This window comes from Xyrauchen texanus, unplaced genomic scaffold (assembly GCF_025860055.1).
Source record: "Xyrauchen texanus isolate HMW12.3.18 unplaced genomic scaffold, RBS_HiC_50CHRs HiC_scaffold_1269, whole genome shotgun sequence".
In the NCBI taxonomy this organism is placed as follows: Eukaryota; Metazoa; Chordata; class Actinopteri; order Cypriniformes; family Catostomidae; genus Xyrauchen; species Xyrauchen texanus.
In genome coordinates, this window is record NW_026265618.1 from 1 (window position 1) to 6,157 (window position 6,157).

The 6,157-nt window shown below is 37.0% G+C and overlaps 1 long non-coding RNA gene across 1 annotated transcript; it reads left to right on the plus strand.

The window, feature by feature from the left end:
* Positions 1–2,070: 2,070 nt before the first annotated feature.
* LOC127641661 (uncharacterized) lies at positions 2,071–2,578 on the plus strand. Its single transcript, XR_007970200.1, has 3 exons — positions 2,071–2,108; positions 2,194–2,259; positions 2,336–2,578. It is a non-coding gene; the product is annotated as an uncharacterized LOC127641661 (long non-coding RNA).
* The last annotated feature ends 3,579 nt before the right edge of the window (positions 2,579–6,157 follow it).

Consider the following 6,157-nt stretch of genomic DNA (forward strand, 5'->3'; position numbering starts at 1 on the left):
GATTCTAAAACAGTGGATATTGAATGATATTAGTTTATTTTACGCAAACAGACGATACTGGCAGAGCAAACTCATTTAGACGGACACTTTAAAATAACGAATAAATGATTAACAAGTGTTATTTACTTTTACCAGAGACTAAAACGTATTTTAAACCAAATAGTATTCATTGAGTTTTCATTGAAATAGTATGCATTATAAATCGTAACTTTAACACGTGTTGTATTGCATTTTTTCCAATCAAAATTATTTCAGGAGTGCATCCAAATTGATAACGCGTTTTTTGATCCAGCCTTTAAGGTGCTGAGCAGCGGGGGTCTCGCTTTCATGCGGCGGGATAATTCATTTTATGATTCAGACATAAATGCGACGAAATGACTGGGGGTTAATTCAATTTGTATTTTGACCAGACCTTAGGGTTGTTAATTGGATCTGTGTTCATGGGGGTGAATACGCGCCAAGATTTCGAAGTGTCAATTTAAAGCTTTGATCTCTGGATATTTCACAACTGGGGGTTTTGGTATAGTCTATCCGCAGTCCTTTTAAATGATTCAGCCACAGATTAAACTATCAAACATCCCAATGTTGCATTATTCAATTCTAAAATAACTTTTAACTAAACATATTAATATTGTAAATTAATGCGTCCTTTCTTCACGCGCAACTGCCTACTAAAAACGAATTCTGACGAAATATCTTTAATACAAACGTTTGTTAAATTTTTTATTTTTATTTTTAACCATGAGATTCTAAAACAGTGGATACTGAATGATATTAGTAAACAAATAGGTTTATTTTACGTAAACAGAGCGATACTGGTTGAGCAGTCTCATTCAGACGTTCACTTTAAAAAGCGAATAAACGATTAACAAGTGTTATTTACTTTTACCAGAGACTAAAACGTATTTTAAACATTAGGTTCAGATTGGCAAACACAATATTGTCATTGAAATAGTATGCATTATAAATTGTAGCTTTAACACGTGTTGTATTGCATTTTTCCAATCAAAATTATTTGAGAGCAACGAAATTGATAAGGCATTTTTGATCCAGGTTTTTAGGCGCTGAGCAGCGGGGATTCGTTTTCATGCGATGTGATAGCCTAATTGTATGATTCAGACATAAAGGCTGACGATCGACAGATGTTTTGTGGCGGGGATGTGTAGTGAAGAGCGCCAAGAGTTCGAAGTGTCAATTTAAATCTTTGATCTCTTAATTTTTCACAACGGGTGTTTTGGTATAGTCTATCGAAAGTCCTTTTAAATGATTCAGGCACAGATTAAACTATCAAACATCCCAATGTTGCATTATTCAGTTCTAAAAGAGATTTTAACTAAACATATTAATATTGTAAATTAATGGGTCCTTTCTTCACGCAGCAACCGCCTACTAAAAACAAGCTAATAGGCCTACATTCAATAATATTATAATAAAAACAGCCGCTGAGTTAAATCACTAGACAGAAAGATGTGCGGTCGTTTAAATGTATGAAAACAAAATGAGATCAATTGTTGTCTAAGAAAAGTGTATTTTTCTGTTGAGAATTATATAAAAGAGACATGAATAAAACTTTTTTTTATATACGTCATTTTGAACTTTTGAAAGTTTTAAACTTTTATATACGTCATTTTGAGTTTGTCGCGATGCTTCATGAACCCAGATTTAAACAGAAGATGGCGCCAGATAGCTGTGGTGTGATTGTGAAACTTTGTGACAAAAAATTATATATGACCTATGCTTTATGACTTAATTGCAGTACCTTTGAACTTTTAATTCCTGTCCCCCCTTACCCTCCACTCCCCTCCCCTCCCCAACCCCTCCCTCCGGCAGTGAGTGAAGGTCTTCTTATGGGGGAGAACTCAGCCTATTTAAACAGACTTTAAGTGTGTGTGGTCATCATTTACAGCTGAACCAGACGGACGCATCTGTAGAACACTGGTGATTGCACTTTAAAATGGCGTTTATTTTCAGAAGTATGTGATTTTTTAAATATTGATGTTTTACATTTTGGTACCTTGATTTTTAACAGGCGTTTAAATCAGTTTTATTTGTACGTAATTCAGCCCCTATCAACGATTATGAAAACCTGGATCGCATCGATCAACTGCGTAAGTTTACATAAAGATCATTTTTATGTATTTATATATTAGAATTGCTTAGTACTGATGTGAATATTTTCTATTTGTTTTTCAGTGACTGAACCGTTAATTAATGAAACAATGGGTCAGAGCAAATCTGTCAACAGATGTGTACTGCAAGGTATGTATACATTATTTGTGTTCTATTTTGATTATGCAATATTGATAAAACAAAAATGTATTTTCTGTGTTTGTAGATATTTCAAACGTCGACTTGTCAACGCTTGTCTCACAACCGGGGTTTGCTACACCCAAACCGAAGACATCACTGTCACTCAGTTCACGGAGACGCAACAAACCCGTTAGTCCTATTCCGAGGATTTCACGAAGCCCTCGATTACATGTTGTACCCCCAGCTGGAAACGGTGCAAGACACTATTTTGGAGAAAAAAAACATCGGTCTTCATCAGGAGAAAGGAGAAGCGATCAAACAACGTTACGTCAAATACCTTCTGTGTTAAACGAATCAGTTGGTGAGTACGATTCACACTAACATCATTAAAAATGGTAACCCCCTTGCTAATGCACATATGCTCATTCTTTATATAGATTTGTACGCTACCAGTTTGCAAATTGACGAAGACCCCACAGCAATCTTCAATAATGATGCGTTCGTGAGGGAGTGGGACGCTCTAAACCAACCCATACTTCCAGACAACACCGATAATGCTGTCTCATCACACGGTGGGGCTGTGGTGCCAGATGAGGAGCTGCTGCTAAACGACGTGGAGGATGTGATTTCGTTTATTGATGCTGTATCGGATTGTATGGAGGACGATCGCGAATAATCAGGAGTGTGTGGAAGAGACAGTTATCGAAGCGGATGAAAATCTACCATCAAATCAACAGAACTTTTCCCATGATTTGTTGATGGAATTGCGTGAACAGAATCGATTGGCGGACGAGAAGCTGGACATTATTTCAGAGAATGTCAAACGTCTTTGTGACTGCTTCCACATGGTGATGACAAACTCAGAAGAACAAGGAAGTCTTATACGGCTTATTCTCGATCGAGTTGGTGCCAATCGCGAGATGTTGAATAAAATTGAAAAGATTCTCCAGGACGAATTCCGAGAAAGCCAGCTCATGGTAAATATATTGACTAACATCAATAACGCTGTCATAGAACATATAAAATAACTAATTGTTTTTATGATTGATTTGTGTTAAAAGGGTGTTGTTGTTTTGTATTATTATTTAGGTAACATGCACTTTTTTTTGTAGCTGGTATGTGTATAATTGTGTTTATGTTTGATTTGTGTTAAAAGGGTGTTGTTTTGTATTATTTAGGCTACCTGTGCTTTTTTTGTAGTTGGTGTATGTGTATAATCAGTGGAAAATAAAACTGAATTGAAAAAAGTTTTCAATATGACGAGTAAAAGAACACATTCAGACGATGAATTGCTTAATTGTCAACCAGACTTTGAACAAAATCCTTCTGCAAGAACTAGATACGATCATTTGTCAAATATTGAACAGCTACAAAGAATAATCGATCAACAGATAGATGTTTTAGGTCCTGCGTATTTGGATTTAAATGCTAGATTAGAGGTTATTCTTCAAACACAGAGAAGATGTCTAAATTATTCTAATGGCAATAAAGAATGTGAAATGTTAAATCAGTCACTAGAACCATCATCACACAGTTCATCCTCATTAATATCAGGCCCCTCGCGCTCTAAAGTACGCAAACGATTAGAAGACATGATCCAAAAATATAATGACAAACTGGGGGTCTCACGACCTAACCTTTGTGAAAGATTAGAAGCAATGATAAAAAAGCACGAGGATGGTAATAATGAGGATGAGCTGATTGTTGATGCAGTACAGACTGGTGGTGTAAGCAATATTTCATCAGACACGAATGACCCCCATGTAGGTTTAAGTCAGAATAATATTGAAACATTGGTTAGAAACGGAGGTGTTGTAAATGATTTCACAATTGTACCAAGACCGCGTTTCAATGGCATAGAGATACACAGGGCTCTAAATTTAAGGGATTTAATATCTACAGACCTTGCTGAATACAGTACATCTGTGCACAATGCATTGTCAGAGATGGTGTCATTTTCCAGACAGATGGGCGGTGAATCCAGTTTTATTAATATTTCACTGAGAGGCCCCAGTCTGAAATCTGATGTAAACTGTGTATTATCACCTAGCAATGGCTATAACGAACACATTTTTGTTGAACAATTTGAAAAAATTATGCAGAGCAATGCGAAAGTGATGGCCGACGACAGTTTGCAGTTACACGCATCCATAGCCAGAAGTAGGAACGGTGGTGCTCAGTAGGAAGCTAGTTGATATAGCACATGATGATGTGATTAGAAGAAAAAGAATGCATTTATTCTGTCCTGTCAATACGTCAAACAACCTGTGTTTTTCATTATGTCTAGCATATTTTCTCGACCCTCAGATTTCCCATGACAACTTAGAAAGATGGGGTGAATCCATTCAGAGTGCTGGCGGTTTCACACCTCGGGATAAAATAGGTCTAGGAGACATTGCAAAATTTGAACGTGCATTAGACATAAAAATTGTTGTCTTTTACAGGTCAACCGATGGAAAGTTGGAAAAATATAAAACTTCAGATGAGCCACACACCAAAACAGCATATCTTTACATTCATGATTCTCATTATTACATGATAAAGAATCTGAAAGCCTTTATAGGGTCTGCATATGTGTGTGATTTCTGTTACACAGGTTATAGCTCTGTTTGCAACGATAGTGAGTGCTACAAACAGCCTAAAAGCATAATACACTGTCAAGACTGTTTGCGTTATTGCAGATCTAGATACTGTTTTAATGCTCATAAAATAGTACCCCCTACGGACGATGATTGTGGTAGATCTCCTTGCGATACTACAAAATATTGTCGTAAATGCAATAAACGTTACCATACAGCCAAAAACCCCAAACCTCATAACTGTCCAAATGATAAATGTTTACATTGCGGGGATGATGTAAGCCACGAAGGCCTACACCAGTGCTTCATACAGCCTACCATACCCAAGGAATATACAGATCGTTACATTTTCTATGATTTTGAAACACGATGTGATAATGGTAAACATATAGCAAATTATGTGTGTGCCATGACTTTTGATGGTGAGACATTTGAATTTGGAGGTGAGGGATGTGTGAGACAACTCGTTTGGAGGTTTAGACAGCCGAGGTACAAAAATTACACTTGGATTGCACACAATGCAAGCGGGTTTGACAACTTTTTAATTCTGGAGTATTTTTGCAATGCAGGACTCCAACTTAACATAGTAATGCAGGGCTGTAGAACCATTTTCATGTATGATGAGACTTTTAGGCAACGTTTTATCGATTCTTACTCATTCCTCCACATGGCTCTGTCTAAGATGCCATCTGCGTTAAATTTGGAAAATGAAGAAAAAGGCTTCTTTCCTCACTATTTCAACAGACAGGAAAATCAGACTTATATAGGTCCATACCCTGCTAAAAACTACTACGGGTACAACTCCATGACAGATAGTGCCAGGACAAAATTTGATCAGTGGTACGAAACAGTCGATGGTGAAGTCTTTGATTTTAAAAAAGAGATTGGCATCTACTGCATGAATGACGTCATTTTATTACGTGAAGCATGCATTAAATTTAGAGATGAATTCCTACGATGCACGCAGGTAGATCCTTTCAGCTACGTGACTCTTGCTAGTTGCTGTATGGGTGCTTTCAAGACGCAATTTCTCTCTAGAAATACACTGGCTCTGACACATAATAATGCATACGTCAATCAGTATAAGACATTCTCTAACATCTCTATTGAATGGCTTGAGTATGTGAAAAAACACGTGACGTAGACATTCACCACGCGCTAAATCACGGTGAAGTGAAATTTGGAGGGTACTTTGTTGATGGATATTACGAAAAAGATGGTGTACGAAAAGCTCTAGAATTTGCCGGATGTTTTCACCACGGTCACGAGTGTCGTTACAGATCTGACTATGTAAACCCCCTGTCAAAAGTGCCTTTTGGAGTGCTCAG